A 16170-nucleotide genomic window follows, 5' to 3' on the forward strand; every position below is an offset into this window, starting at 1 on the left:
TATTGAACTTATAAAAAAAAAAAAATTTGTAAGGTTATAAAGTTCAAGAAATTGTTGCGCGAAAATTATTATTTCTTTCTTATTGTTAGTATTATATTCCGCAGTAATCCATTTTTAATGAAATACGAGGAAATTACGAGTACAGTGAAATTGAAAATAAAAATTAATTATCATCTTGGGCTGGTTTAAAACACGTGCATTGTGGAAGTCGTAAAATAAACTCTTTTCCTGGGATTTCTTTGTCAACCAGGCTACTGTAAATTACAAAGTCCAATTAGTAATGACAATTCGCATTGATTGTTCTTCCTCTCCTTTATTCGAACGTTTTTTTTTTTTTTTTTTTGCTAATAATTGCCAATTCCGTAACTTGAAAGTAATTCACTCGAACATTCCAAAGAAAATAGCTTGTGATTCAAGACTTCGTCCCAATTATCTTCTTATTAACGGTGCTAGCCAGAAATAATTATAACATGCGTCATAGAGTTTCCCTTTCAAATATTCAGGAGACTTAATACGACGTTACACATGCTAGAAGATGCGATAGGTATTTATGAGGGCTTCCGTTCGCAATTTCTTGTTATTATTTTCTAATATTAGACGTTTCTTGTCGCTACTTGGAAATATAACAGCCACCCTTAGCAAGAGATTTTCTGGCTCGTTATACGACACAGATATTTACCTTATTGCTAAGTGGAGATCGACTTCACGAGACGCCACAAGGACGATTCCACGCCCAGAAATATGCACAGCAATGAATCCGATTCATTCGAACGATTCGCAGCGTCAATTCTACGGTGGCGGTTACACGGTATAATAATTTATAGCTGAAAATTAGTCAATTTATAGGAAACAATTTTGAAGTGTAATGAATTCTTCAGTGAAAGCTGCTAATGAACACCCTTGCGAACGTTTTCAAACCCTCTGTGAGATTTTGAAATTTATTACGAAGTTGATTGATCGTAAAGCTTGCACGATATTAGCATATACATTCATACGGAAATATGGTGGCTTCGTGAAAAGAAAATTATCAAACTTTTCAAGAACATACTTGATAATATGACGAAGGGTTTGAAAACAATATCGAAATCGATAATCGATGGCAAAAAGTAAGGTCAAAGAATTGAACCAGTAAATTTCATGGCCAGATGGTTGAAAAAAGTATATATGTACGTAATATAATACATCAGTTTTAAAATTTGTAATTTTAGTTTGAAATAAAGAAAATACGGGCACTGAGTTTCTTCCATTAGACAACTACCGATGAAAAATGACGATGCTTCAAGTTTGTTCAATTTCACGTAAAATGACTCGTAACACATTGCGGATAACGACTATGCGGGTTTTATGTTTCCGAAACCAGAATGATACAAATCAAAAGCACCGCGTGTTCATCAGATTTTTCGTAAAACGGGAGGGCTCGGAGTACTTGGTAAAAAATTACCGCAAGTCGTTAAGAATTCTCAAAGAGATTTGAAGACGGAAATGGCAGAGAGGCATCGCTGAGCCCTCTCGCTTATCTCCCACTCTCTCCTCTCTTTAGCCAAGGGAACTTTTTCGGAGTTGGGAAAATGACTGCTAACTGAGTCTTGGCTATTGCCGGAGGAATGAGAGGATCAATGGGAAGGCGTCGGTCCGGGGCGTCGCTCGGATATGCGTCGCGACGCCTCCGCGTTCCTCGCACATCGGCGAAGGCGTCGCGACGTGGTTGTGGCCCACAGCATCCCCGGCAAACACGGCCGACCCGACGTGACGAAAGCCAATTTTGAAGCACATGCCGCCTCGAGAGGCCACCCTCGAACTTTGAGGAACACTATTTGCTCATTACATCTTTACTGCGGATCCGTCATCCGACAAAACTGACCGAGCTACTCCGATGGCTTCTATACGCTTCGCAGGTTGATGTTGCGTCCCGGAAAACGGCGATCCGTCGAAATTCTTTGTCGATAGGTAATTCTTACATCTGATTCAGAACCGGAACTTGGATCTAATCACGTCTCAAGATTGTGTCAAAAACATTTGATGCAGATTTTACATCTTCTGTGGTGAACATATGGACACGAATTTTCCGAAGTCAAGTCTACGTGAATTGTGGTAGATCTAACCGAGCATATCGTTACTCTTAATATTGGTTTTGTAACTCTTGTTATCGAATTTTTAAATCTTGCCATAATGCTTTAGATTGAACACGAAAAAAATTTTGCCCATATATTTACCACAGGAGATGTAAAATTTAGAATTAATTTTCTTCACGTGTACCCGTCGAGCATTGGAAGACTAATCGTCGAGTAACAAATAATGCGAATGCAAAAGTTTCGATCAAAGTTTCCGAAAAATTACTTCGCTTGCAATGAAATACGTAATATCGTAAACTCATTCCCAAAATGTAAGCAAAAATGTACAGTGCTTAGAAGAAAAGTATTCATTTGTCGGCAATAAGAATACGTTCGTCGTTAATGATGATTAGCATATTCAATTCAATCTCCAAAACATACGTATGGTACAAACTCGGGCAAATTTTACATAAGCCAGCCTGTTTCGTACTTGACAATCACCCAATCATGTTTCGACAAGGGAGATAAATTAAAAAAATTATAAGAGGATACTCCGAGTAGTAGTTAATGAGATCGAGACCCTGATCCGAGAAAAGTCGAGAAAAACTTTGGCGTGCCAGTTAACTTGCGTTATCAAAAGCGATAAAAAGCGTAACATCCGGCGTTACATTCTTCCATCACCCACGTAGTATAAAACCGAACGGAGTTTACGCTTTTATGACAAAATGTTTTTCGACTAAATTCTTTGAAGTAATAAAACGTGAGTTGTGATGAATTACGTAAATGCGGTGGGGTGGCACTTAAGTATAAAGTTTTATTTCTCCTGCCCACCGTATATATGTAAGGTACCCAGATACACAATCGATCACGGCTATACTGCAAACTTTTAACTCAATTTTACTCCTTCGTTATAGCTGCCCTTTTCTTTTCCTTCTATAACGGTTTATTCGACGTTCTAAAGCTTTGCGGTATTCGCGTCTCACCGACGAGTAAAACTTGAGGTTAAAAGAAAAAAGAAAAATTTTTTTTTTTGAACCCAACAGCGCAACAGCGGTGTCATTTTTGCTAAACCATTCTTGAGACCATAATCGGAGGATCGGAACTGATCAAATCGTGAAAAAAAATTCATCATACAAAATCTCAGTGTATAAAAATTTCACAATGCAAGTACCGCAGCATGAAAGTTTAAAATTCCAGTTTCACAAGGATAGGAATGAATTTATTCACAGCTGAAGCTTACAGTCTTTATTACTTCAGCGATTCCTTACAGCAATTTAAAAAACGTTGTTGAAATATTTTTAGAAGTCAATGAAATTCCTACATCTGATTGCTTATTCTTTCAGCCACAATATGAAAACCACATTTCATGGAACTGAACCTTAAAAATTTTGCAACAGGCGGTGAATTTCGTTTATTCACTTATTTTTATCATTTTAATCATTTTGGCACGATGAAAAAGTGCCATTTGCATATTAGAAAAAAAAAACAGAACTTTACCACAAATGAGATGAAATTTTGATTGTAAATCTAATATTCGGATAAAATATTCCACGTATCGTTTTGAATTCCTACGGTTCCGAATTTCGAACTAGAAATTTTATGAATCAGGTAAATTGAAGGATGTACGAAACTTTGAAAATCTGTATTATTTCCAATTGAAAAAAAAAACTGCTATGAAGCCCTCGCGAACTTTGTAAAAATTAAAGTATTTAATAAATCTTGTTTCGACTTTGCTTCTTGAAAAGACAAAACTTTTTTATTCATCCCTCTGTAGGTTTCTTTTTCATTTCTTTTTTATCCATGCTACTTCAAAACACTATTAAGAATCAAAGCTGAAACTTTCCCCCTTAATTCCAGTTGACATGCTGCTTCCAAGCGTGCATCACAAAGCATTCAAGTCTATTTACAAAGCAATTCAAATGATGTCATCGATCATGACAACTATTCTACGTAATTCTTTTCGCCATTTTTTACCTTGTATAACTGAACCGTACATAAAGCGAGTGTTTTCTTTGTATGTTTTCAGAAAAGGAAGGGTCTACGCCGAAACAACTCAGGGCCTTCGGCTGAAACGCAATTCACTGTCCCATTCAGGGTCCGCGATCGCAACAGCTACAGCGGTTTTCTCGCCAAATTCAAATCGAATTACCGAGCTCTCGATGCGTCCAAACGATCGATAAAGACTGACAACGAGGTCGGCAAGAATACGAGTTTATCGAATTTCCTTTCGCCGAAATTGCCGCGCTTTTCGCACGCCTCGCAATTTTCTTAAAGGACCGATATCCCCGTCAACGAAAATCGTATTTGCTTGCGTATTGCAACCGCATGCCAAATTTCACACGACAGACATAACGCAGGCACGTACGTACGTCAATACATCACGAGTGTGACGCGGTATGTTTTCATCCCGGAAGATACATGGAGCTATTTCCGCGATAAGGGGAACAGAAATGTTGAACATCATTCTTACACCCTGTTTATCAGTCGAGCAAGAAAATGCATTTTGATCAACGTGATTCGATTTACACTCAAAACCATGTGATGAAAATTCTGCCTGAAACATTGACACGTATCGCGGTACATCAGGAGTAATCTTGGCACTGGTTTAACCGCTTTTTTTTTTCTTTCAAATAATGATGATAAAGTCACATGTCGCTGTTATAATCGTGCTACTCATCATTAAGCCTTGACTCGGTATTAGAGTCTCTCGGTGTGCCGTGTGAAAAATTCAGCGCGAATATAACTGATTGGACTTGGTGATAGTAAAGCAGGGTGGAAAGTAATTATTGCCATAGAAAGAATTCATTTCGGATCACAAGTGATAATTATTAAATATCGTTAACAATTTCAAATAAATCACGAAAAAAAATTTCCCGAGTGTTTATCATAGGGAGTGTGTCCTGTGTTACCCACCAAATGAAATTGAACAAAGAATGAGCAATGTCGGTATCACTAGGTTCAATTAATATCTTGAATTGTAAATAAAAACGGCATCCCCAAAATCTTTCCACACATTTATATGAAGACGAGAGCGATTCTATAATACCGGAAGTCATTGATTCACTCTGACAGTTGAAATAATTAAAGTAGCTGAAGTGATTCAATTATGAATAATCAAAAAATTGGGCTTCCCTAATTGAGATGGTTCAATAAAACTACAAAAACGCGTCGGTACCATCCGCTGATCAACGAAATGGATCAAGTGACAAAAGTTCAGCGTAAAAATAATCGAGCGCAAATGGGACGTCTCTGTGAAATTAATTGCCATGAAAATTCCTATACACGTGGAATGTGCAAGCTTCCGGAATTCGGGATAAGAAATTCCCTCGGGCTTCATCTACGAGCCTTCTCCTGTCCTTTCTTCGAGTGTCTGTTATTCGGTGGGTGTCATATTCTTTTACTATTAGGCGACGGGGTTCCAGCTCCTGCGGCACCCGAAGCTCTGTCACTTTGCACATCCCTTCGACCATCAATCCTTTTCTCGCACCCTATGTCCTGCAACCCAGCCACCATCCGCTATCTCTCGCCACCACTTTGACATTAAACGGATCTTTTACCACGACGCATCTCTGGCCGCGGTGATCGAGTTAGATGTCGTCGAGGCTGCCAAAAGGTTGTTTGACTCAGCGAGCAAAATTGGAAATAGTAGGTATTCCAGGGTAATCCTCCACTCATCTTTGAACCGACGAAATTGGTTTCCAGTATATTCCTGATCTTTAATGTACGGTGCTATTGCCTTGGAAAATATTACCCTGTTGATCGAGTCCCGCTTTATTACAACAGGATAAGAGCTCGTAAACGTCGCTTAGACATTGAAATAAATTGGCTTTCCATGAACTTCCGCGGAAGAATGGAAAGTATTTACTGCCTGTTCGAGTTTAGAAACGTTAGATGCTCACGGGAATGTAAAGTTGAAACATACCCTTTCTATTCTACGTACGCCAGGTCCTTTGGATTCGACTGAATCGAAAAATTCCTTTGGATCATGCTTATTGTCGGCCCCTTAAAATTATGAAGGACTGAAGAATCGTGTATTTGGGAACAAGTGTTTGACATATGTTGACTAGTATTGGATCAGTATAGAATCATTTTGACCAAGAACAGTGGGTAAGTGTCCTTCGTGAAGCCTTGAAAAAGGTTGCATCATCGTATTCGATTCGTTCTGCCCCTTTTTGACGCTTGAATAATCACAACACGTTTCTTTTCTTCCATTTTGCAAATGTTCTACAGGACAGACACAAACGGAGATTGGATCCATAATCAGTCGACGAAGGAGCTGTAAATATTGGACGATTATGAAATTACTGCGGGTGCCAGACCATCGAGAAAGTTGAGAATATGATTACGGGTGCAGGTGAGTGTTAGACGGTGAAAGAAGCTGCCCTTATTTCTTGCTTCAAATAGAAAAACGTTTTTCGTGCTCCCCGTATATCATAAACACAATAGAAGACCCTTCGGCAGCGCATCTGTTTCCCGATTTCACAACTTGGCACTTTTTTCCCGGCCCCAAGAATAAAACTCTGTACTAAGAATGAGTCAAATCGAAAACGGCAGGCGAATATATTTAATATCAAGAATTCCGAGCACGCCGACCGACCTTTTTACCATCGTAGAGAAAAGGTGAAAGTATTTTTCTGTAAACTGTGAATGACTGAATGAAGATTTATAAAAATCTGTCAAAGCACTCCTGGAACTGAGTGGTAAGATAACACTAATTGGTGACTTATAAACGATTCTCTTCTAGAAATGCTATACATGTAATAGATATACTGTTTCACCTTGAAAATCGAATTAGATATTGCAGTAACACTTAAGAAAGTTCGACCGGAAGTAATACGACAAGGTAAGTCTACTACCATTTGAAATTCTCATCATCTTGGCTAGCGTGAGTAATTTTTCACTTTGGCCCTACACATGAAAGCTCTCGAGTATGCTGTAATTTGATTCACCCCAGGACGAAGCATCCACTTTACAAAACCAGCTAAAAAACGACCGCGCATTGTCTGCCGCTAAAGCTTCTCCACCCCCGCATACGAAACACCTAACGTCAAGCACCAAGTTCCGCAAAATTAAAAGCTCTACGTCCGGAAGGAACAACTGTGTTAAAAACTGGGTAAGCCGCGTGCCGGAAAATCGTGACAGACCTTCCGATGGTATAATTACGGAAATTACTGCAAGCGCAAAGGTTTCATTTGCATCTTCGTGTAAAAAAAACGCACCACCCGTTCAAGGGTTAAACCCACGGGCGTATTTGAAAAGATAATACGTGGCCGAATGTGATCGACCGAGACATTACGCTCATACACGCGAATGTGATCCCGAATCGAGGATCAAATAGGTACATGTATAATTTAATGGACTGGTAGTAGGTGATCTCTGACGAGATGATATGGTCTCATTGCTTATTCCCTGTATCCCCAAAGTGTGTTTACCTCGTTAAACTGGCTGCAAGTTCAAGCCACGAGCTTCACATGGCAATATTGAGATTAAACACGGCCTACGAGGAGTATTAATCTTGAATGATCGGATCAATCCACAAATCCAGCAACGATTCAGGTTTCAGGCTCTTTGCATAAACTCTCAGGCGTGTGCGCACGCTTGGAACACGGTTCAATCTAGGCTGCACGAGACAGAAATTGCCAAGGAAGACATCAGCGATGTACCTGAAAGAGTTTGGAGAGTGATGATCACCGCTTTTGTGCTACGCCGATGGTGGATCTACAGGAAAATACTGTAAGTAGATTACTGTTGATCGGAAAGATTTAGTAACGATGACCTTACACATCGCGCGAATCTTCGTATCATCATCATCGATATGAAATGTTTCTGTATCTACCTTTTCGCAGGACAGCAAAATACTACTCAATTGTTACGTCAATTTACGAGGGTTATAACTCAGATAACGGCTACTTGAAAGGATCTACCTGAGAAGAGGGTCTATAACCTCAATATCTCCCAAGTGATTTCAGCAATAGCAATTGTCTAGTATCTACTCGAGTAATGGCACGGTTCGAAATATCGGTTTCTCATCAAACCTTTTTTAATGCCAGAAGTAGAAGTGACGGTTTCTTACGGCAAACTGGTGTTATTTCAATAACGCTGTAATCTATACAGTGCGATTCGGTGCGAATCCCCAGAAGAGGAGGAGCTTAATTGATCAATAGACTCCACCCGCTACTAATCGAATCAATGATTCGGTAGACCATGTTGAAAAAACGGCAACATTGATATCGCCATTAATGAGGGACTCCCACAAGTATTCCTAGGTGGTCCAAAGCTACCATCTCGGCTGTAAGTAACGCAGTTGGCTGCTTTGATAAGAGGGTAGTAAAGATACACATGAATAATACTGGACAATTTCGAATCCTTTGCCAAACATTACTTTATTCAAATGCCGGCTGGTTTCACAAAATACTTTTGAATAAACTTTTGTATCGAACGAGACGTCTCTCAGTTTGAGCATTTTTCTCGAAAATCATAAACACCAAAATCTAAATGCTAATTATAGTTACTGCGAATATTTTGTTTGTCATTGTACTACAGTCAGTGCTCTCAGTAGGGTCACTTCTCCTAATCCATCCTCAAAGGTCACTCCCACTCTTGACTTATCACAAGGCTCGTTGAACTCCAAATTCCAAGAACGCCCTTTATCGCATGTGCACTTGAAAAAAAAAATATAAATAAAATAAATAACAAACTTTAGGACTTCGAAGATCAGGCAGTTGCGCGTCAGCCGATCTTAAGAGTAATAGCGCAAAGTACTCGAACTTTGCCCCACGAACGTATAAGCTCCGAGTTTCAGCTACAAGCGCGAGTCAAGTTTGTACAATTGTATAGTGGTATTAATACACCGGACTTTGCCACAAATAATTCTGAATCGCAAGTTTGTTTATTTTTTTTTACATGTGTATAGTACATTGTACCGGAAGGATTCCTGGGAGGTTAATGATACAAACGTAGTTCGCCGGCAGAAATGCAACTGAATTTACGTCTGGGGTACTTAATGTCTGTAAGATGTCACTTCGGTTGTCTATTTAATTTGTAGGGGAAATGTCGTTCATATCGTTAACGCTTTAAGAATCTTTTTGGCGTGTGTAAATATTCTTCCGCATAATAACTATCTTCTTCAGATCATCGGTTTTATTAAAAAAATCTTACTTATTTCGGCGATTACCCAGACTAATCTCAAGTAAAATGACAGTGTCTTGGTGAATACGATGTATTGTAATTTCGAGTCCCGGTACTTTTGTTACTGCGTGAAAACTGCACCATCAGCGACCAGTACTAACTAATTCTTTCATTAATAGATATTTACATATCATTGTTGTATATAAAAGCCTGTTTGATCTCGTTGTTGCAAATTCTTGAATGAAAAGCTATATTTTCTGAACATAAAAGCCTGTTTTCTCTCGTTATTACTAAATCTTGAATAAAGTGATGTACATTGTTAACATAAAGGTCTGTTTTCTCTCGTTATTTCAGTACCGCAACCTACCGGTGGTCTCTGGACATTCAGTAAAGGGTCAGGAGACCCCCAGACCCGTTCGCACACTACATCAGGTATTCCCGAATCCCAAGATCCACCTGGTGTAGCCGAAGCATTAAAAGATTATAACGGTGCGTTCAAATATCAAGCAACATTTTTGTAAAGAGGTGAGTCGGTGGTACGGTAATAATATGTAGGTGAGGAGGGAAGGGGGGCACCGAGCTTTTGTTGCTTTTGAACCTGTATTATTCAACATGTACTGTAACCTGTGAACTTCCATATTTTTCGCGTTAGCATGTTGCGTTTTTTTATTACATGTATTGTTGAATTACATGACAGAGTGAAACGAATGCGTTTGTAATTTTAGTATCGTAGATTCATACGGCCGCAACATGTTACGTGATTGGTGGCAGTAACGGAGTGAAAAATTACCAAAAAAAATGTTACTGTACTGTACTGAAATATTTTAACGCCCTATCAAGTTGCTAATAGCATTACTCGAAATAGCTCTGGCTGAAAAAGTTTTACCTTCACGCAAATGGAGCAATGGACATATTTTTTTGTGGAGTACAAACTTGAATTTTCTCACAATCTGATATTCAACTTGCAGTGATCTTTAGAAATTTGCTCTGGCCATTTCCAAGATTGTGCCTGCGTAATCAATATCCAGAGCAGTCCAAAATATTGTCTTTTTTCTATAACTGACGCTTTCAAAAAGACCAAAACCAACTCCCCGACTCAGTGATTATTCATAAGTTCATTACAATACTTTTTCATATGGAGAAGTGGAAATCATATCGGTCAGAATTATCATGGCTATTGTTTTCAGGGGCTGATCCGCGTGCCAATATGTTAATTTGGAAACTCAGGAAACTGCTGGGAAGCTGTCGCATTTTTATGTCAATCTGTCTCTTTTGATATACATTAGGTCGAGATGTAAAACTATCGATCTTATTTAACTGAACGATAATTTCCATTCACGCTGCAGATATGACTCTTTAATCTTTCCTCGTTTCTTTTCTCGGTCCTGAGGAAAAGTTGATCGATCTCACCCGATCGAGAATCGAAAACTGCAGCCTGGTCGCTGGTACAGGGGAGAATAAATATTTCCAACTTCCTCTGCGAGATAGTTTTTCCTTCAAATAAATTGCTGAACCGAGTCGCAGCGATTTTTTATCTTGATATAGGTCGAGGGGCGAATAAAAGTAGGCTTTGCACAATCTCAGCTACTTTTCCCTGGCGAGTAAAACTTCGCGGCGATTCCTTGCTGCTCGCAATCAGAGAAAATTCTCATCCCTTACTTGTGGTCACAGTTCAGCTGAACAGTCCGCGAACATGGTTTGACAGATTTGTCTTGTCAGATAATCACCTCGAACGTCCGTCGTGTTTCTGTCAATTCTTATAACACCTCGCCTCGGTGGCAATCGTTTCTGTTTCGAAATAATGATGAAAATATATCTGTGTGTCTGTGGCAAGTACTCTCGTTCGTGATTGAGAGAAAAGATATATGCAAGGCACGTGTCGTACAAATAAGACGGACGATAAACGCCGTTCACACGAATTTGCTCCACCAGCTCACGCCAGCTCGAGTGAACTTGAGGTCGAAGGCTTCTCCGGGTGCTTATGTACTTTCATGAGTAGATTTCTGAGTGCCTAGGCATGAATTTTATAGAAGCTTCGAGGTTCGTTGAAGGCTGAAAACGACTGGATTCGGAACTCGAGAGTCAATTGGCATCGGCATATCGTGAGTTACGAAACAGTTAATCAAATAAGAGAATGTGGAAATTTATCACCCAGGATCCCTGGGGTGACTTTACAATCGTAAATACGCGTCAACCCCGGTAGGTTTGCATTTACACGTCAAACACAGGGCAGCTCTTGAAAGCATCACATTTGAAATAAAGCGTAAATTACGCCTATTTCCTCCGGCCTATCGCCTCTTTCAATCGTTGGCTAATTAATTATTAGGGGTGCATTAAGTCCCGGCATCGAGGAACCATGTTTCATCACAATTACGATATCAAAACCTCTTAACATCTCAAATATCGACGTCAACGACATTTGTACTCCCGTCGCATGTTGTATGCTCTCAATCATCTGCTGAATTGACAAGCCCTGAACAAACGGTAAAATCCTTGCTTCGATCTTAAATTCTCTGACGGCACTGTGAAAGTAATTCGCATGCGATCGGGATTTTTCTTTAAATTATTTCAACCCTATCCTGGGTCCATAACTCCAATATCGGAGCAAAGTTATGAAAATCTTCCAGAAATAGCAGTAGAAATATAAAATAAGCGTATTATGTAAACTTGAAGTTGACTTGAATCTCAACATACCTTCAACAGAGACGTAAAATTCGCCTTACCGACGTATGTTGCCATAGGTTTGCCTTTGATATCTCAAGTTGCCGTCGCTTTGTTTAGCACTCCACCTTCTCACAGCTTTGTAGTGCCGATGAGCTCTCCGATCAATAGCAATGCTCCCAAACAATTTAATTCCGTTTAGATAAAACTTCCTGAATCCGTCAAGACCAAATTTAAAATCAAGTTCAAGAGATCTGTTGATTAACTTTTTATGAAATTCATGTACGCAGGTAGGTAATTGATCAGGTGAACAATTCATTATTAATCGTTTGAGTAAAATAACGCATCGGTGATAATGTTCGTGCGTCACGAACTTGTTACCTAAATTTTAAGAATATCTTGACTGATTTTTTATCGACATTTACCAAAATCATCTTTAAGCTGTTCAGCCAATTGGTACGAATGAAAATTTTCTCATCCTGCCAACTATATGAGAATTCATAATTCAATCGCAAAACATCAAGATAAGATGTTTAAGTTCATACTGGTATTCTAAAATTAAATGTCACTTTCTTACATAATTCGATAGATACTTGAAATGTTTGAAACGAAATAAAAATGCAAAATGTGTCAAAGACTGTATTGTTTGCTGTTTTGAAAGTACGAAACTAACTATATTCACAGTTGAATAACTTGATACATCGATACACGTAACGAAGCTGGATTCAGGAATATTGCTACTTCCTTTTTTGAAAACGAGAGTAACCGAGGTTCACATGTTACATTCCTAGCTCATGTCTCTCGGAACTTATACCTATACGACTTAAATTTTAATAAGAAATAGTTTTCACATAAAGCGAGTATCGATGCCCTCCACGTCACTTGAGAATGGAAGTACACTTTGGGGATATTGGCAGAAGCTGTGTGACCCTCAAGCATGTTCTCGGGTCGCGATATTACATATCAATATTTTCTCGCAGATAACAGACACCGCAAGCGTCTGTAGTATTGCAAATGAGATGGTATTTCCTATCGTAATTTATAATTGGCAAACTGCATCGGCCTATTTCGTTACCCAGCGCATCTTACACGTGATCGAAGTTAGCAAGACTGCTTCGATAACGCGAAGAAGATAGTGCTTTGAATTCTATGCTACCTCAAATTTCAGATTTAGCTTTTGACGCTTCGCTTCTGACTGCAAAGTGTGGGAGTTAATCGCGTCAGGTGTTCAGGAATAAAAAACCAAATGGATTTATAGTCTTCTGTAACGTAAATATGAACGAAGTTTGGGTGACCAAGGATTTCGAATTATAATGAAAAACCTATGAAATTATCGTAACGAATAGAAAATGCTCGGAATTCTGCAAATTCGAATAGTTCATAAATGCGATAAACGTTAGTTTCGAGGCTGAAAACAATAATTTGAGCCAATGAAAATCTCCTGTGCACTATACTCGTATACGCAGCTGTGACAATTTGCATCGAAGTTTCGAATTGAAACGCGAATTTCGAGGTGATATCAAATAATTATGCACGAAATATTTCCATGCCGCAACGCATGAATTCATCCCCGATGGATTTTATCAACGAGCTTATTTTTTCATTGCAAAATTATTCTAAAATATATAACGATAGAAATACGATTGTTCCAGAAAATAATCTAGCAAAACTAGAGTTGCACCACTTTGGACAGACTTCACGTACGGGCGGATATTCCGGTGTATGTTAACCTGCCCTGCAGCTAAACTTCGTCAATAGCAACGGTGGGAACCCGGCACCTGGAAAGTTTCAAAATTGGTGAATATAAAGTCAGCACTACTAACACCAGCGGTAGTTCGCAACTTTCGACTGCGCATAAAAATAGACCGACCAATTTGATTGAAAAAATGGCGCAGTGAAATAAACTTGATTCTAGTTCGCGCGGCGACCGTAGATGTTGAAATCGGGATATAAAAGAGTGTCATTCAACAGCTATCGTGGAGTGACAAAGTTCTCGATAATGGTTCACACAAGAGTTTCGAAACAATTCTTACCCATAGTTAACAGGATATAAGCGCCATGAACTTAACGCTGTTTCTGCGCTGCACTTTCTAAGAATCCTCTTGATAGCACGTTGTGAGAACTTTTCGGTAGAAATTGAAAATGCAGGTTACGCCCATTAATAATTTATGAACAATTTCCTCACGCTCGATACAAATTCTCCAATTTGTTACATTTGGCTTTTCGGTACGTGTAAAAAATTGAAGCATTTTTGCTCCGTACTATCGAACTCTACAACTATTTTAAAGATACTAGAGTCGGATTTATTCAATGAGAAATGAAAAAGAAGTGGTATTTGAGAGCTGTTTTCCTCTTACAATTGTTATAAGTACCCAGACTCTGCAACGACACAATACCAATTTCAATGACGAGAGGAAAAAAAGTTGTGCACAAGTGATCAGTGACTTTGACTCTCTTCCAAGTCGATAGTTCAACTACAGTCAAAAACTACGAAGAATAGTTTGGATTTGGCTCGTCTTATTTAAAAACTCATTCGAAATCCGTTTTTCTTTTTTCACTACAATTGTTTGAACTGTTTTTACACGAACCGTCGGAAACTCCGAATCTATTCCATCAGACATAACTGCGAACATCTCCATATTTGTTTGCAACAGAAATATTGGTAAAAATTTCTACGCGACTAAAAATCATTCGCGCAGACAAAATGTAATTACATCTTCCACCGCCATTCCCTGAAGTACAAATCACCGAAGTGAAACAGACGAAGGTGAAATGAATTTTGGCACTTTCCGTCAATTGCGGCATCGTTACTTTTGCATGTCAGAGCCGCGTAAATGCGAATTCTCATTGCTGTAATGATTGTAATTGTCAGCGACCAAACAATCCTCAATTAAGCATCAAGATCACCGGTTGTTATTCGCTCTCAACGATCAAGCTATCTCTGAGAAACGTATATTCCGAAAATCGTTCGCCAAATACATTTTTGCGACCTGCGTCCGATCATCCCGATACGACAAGTACAATATGCAGAACATTTGTCAACAGCGAAGTAAAATCCCGCAAGTTGACAAAGCCTCCGAATTCCGTGCACATCCTTTACGCTTCTCCGTGTCCGAAGTTGAATCCTGATCAAAATACGAATGGTGGGATGAAAATGAACGCAGGCGGTGACAAAAAAATAACGAAACGCATCGACTCGTCGTCGGACGCAGGTTTCTATCCATCGTACGATCAATTAACGGCCAAATCGCGTTGTTCCGACTAACCTTGACTTTCCGACATCTTCTCGCAGCGATGAATCTTGACTGTCTTCGTAACGCCTCCAGAGGAAGCGACTGCTGCTGTCGTCAGGATGCGGAGGTTTGCCCTCCACCCTGGCTCTGTTTCACCGAATCAAGTCCGAGTCGTTGGTGTTTCAGCGGTGCACCAGTGTCGTAAACTTCGCGGTCAACTCGTGCAAATATTAACACCCCGTCTTAATTGACGAGATGAATTTCACCGAGCAGCGGGCCGTTTACCTTTCGAAACTTCTCCGGCGGCCGTTGTCACTCGGTTATCGTCGAAGTTCGACCCTGCTGGCGAGAAACGACCCTCACCTGTCTGAGCTTCACTCGCGGTTTTTCATCTACCGATTGTTCATTCGTCGTCTGTCGGCGGGTGCTTGGTCGACACGTTAACTTTCATCCGGGGTACTTTGGGTTCGTGTAACGCGTGCTCGTGCGTCGGGTTCAACGGGGTATCGCTCGCGGCGCGGCCTGGGCGGTGACTGAGTGGACGACGTCGCGACGCTCTCCGTCGACTCCCTACCGCTCATCTTCCAGAGCCAACCTCTCCGTTCCACTCTCATCCCTTTCGCGCTCTCTCGCCGTCTCTCCCACCCTCTCCCGCCCTCTCTCTCTCTCTCTCTCTCTCTCACTCTGCGACGCTCTTGTCTTTCTTCTGCTTTCCATTCCACCCTATAATCCAGTTGTGACTTCGTACGTTTTCCGCTCACATGTGCGAGCTTTAACATCCTTGAATCGTATCAACCGATGGCGAAACGCATGATCCATGCATTTAGACACTCGTTATCATTTAGAGAAGATAATTCTTTCAAATTTGAAACAACTGAGTTTCTTGGCAAAATTCTTTGTGATACGAGAATAAGGAGGATAAGCTGATTTTTTCAAATTTTATTCGTACGTTGATCGATTGTTGACAGTATGTCGGAATTTTTACCGAACTACGATGCACCTAATCGTTTGATATTGAATCGTAGTAGAATTTGACGTGATCATGGGGACACGGCAAGCGCGGACATGGAAAGAGATGTTAATATTACATGTGAAAG

The 16170-nt window shown here is 39.8% G+C and overlaps 1 protein-coding gene across 9 annotated transcripts in view; it reads right to left on the minus strand.

Annotated features, from left to right (window-relative positions):
- Trpgamma (Transient receptor potential cation channel gamma) overlaps positions 1-15611 on the minus strand; it is a 108935-nt gene extending 93324 nt beyond the window's left edge. For all 9 annotated transcript variants that reach the window (XM_046619673.2, XM_069135760.1, XM_069135759.1 and 6 more), the window contains exon 1: positions 15107-15611. The gene's annotated coding sequence lies outside the window, so the exon portion shown is untranslated. The remainder of the gene's footprint in view (positions 1-15106) is intronic.
- Positions 15612-16170: the final 559 nt, after the last annotated feature.

This window comes from Neodiprion pinetum, chromosome 4 (genome assembly GCF_021155775.2).
Source record: "Neodiprion pinetum isolate iyNeoPine1 chromosome 4, iyNeoPine1.2, whole genome shotgun sequence".
NCBI classification, from domain to species: domain Eukaryota; kingdom Metazoa; phylum Arthropoda; class Insecta; order Hymenoptera; family Diprionidae; genus Neodiprion; species Neodiprion pinetum.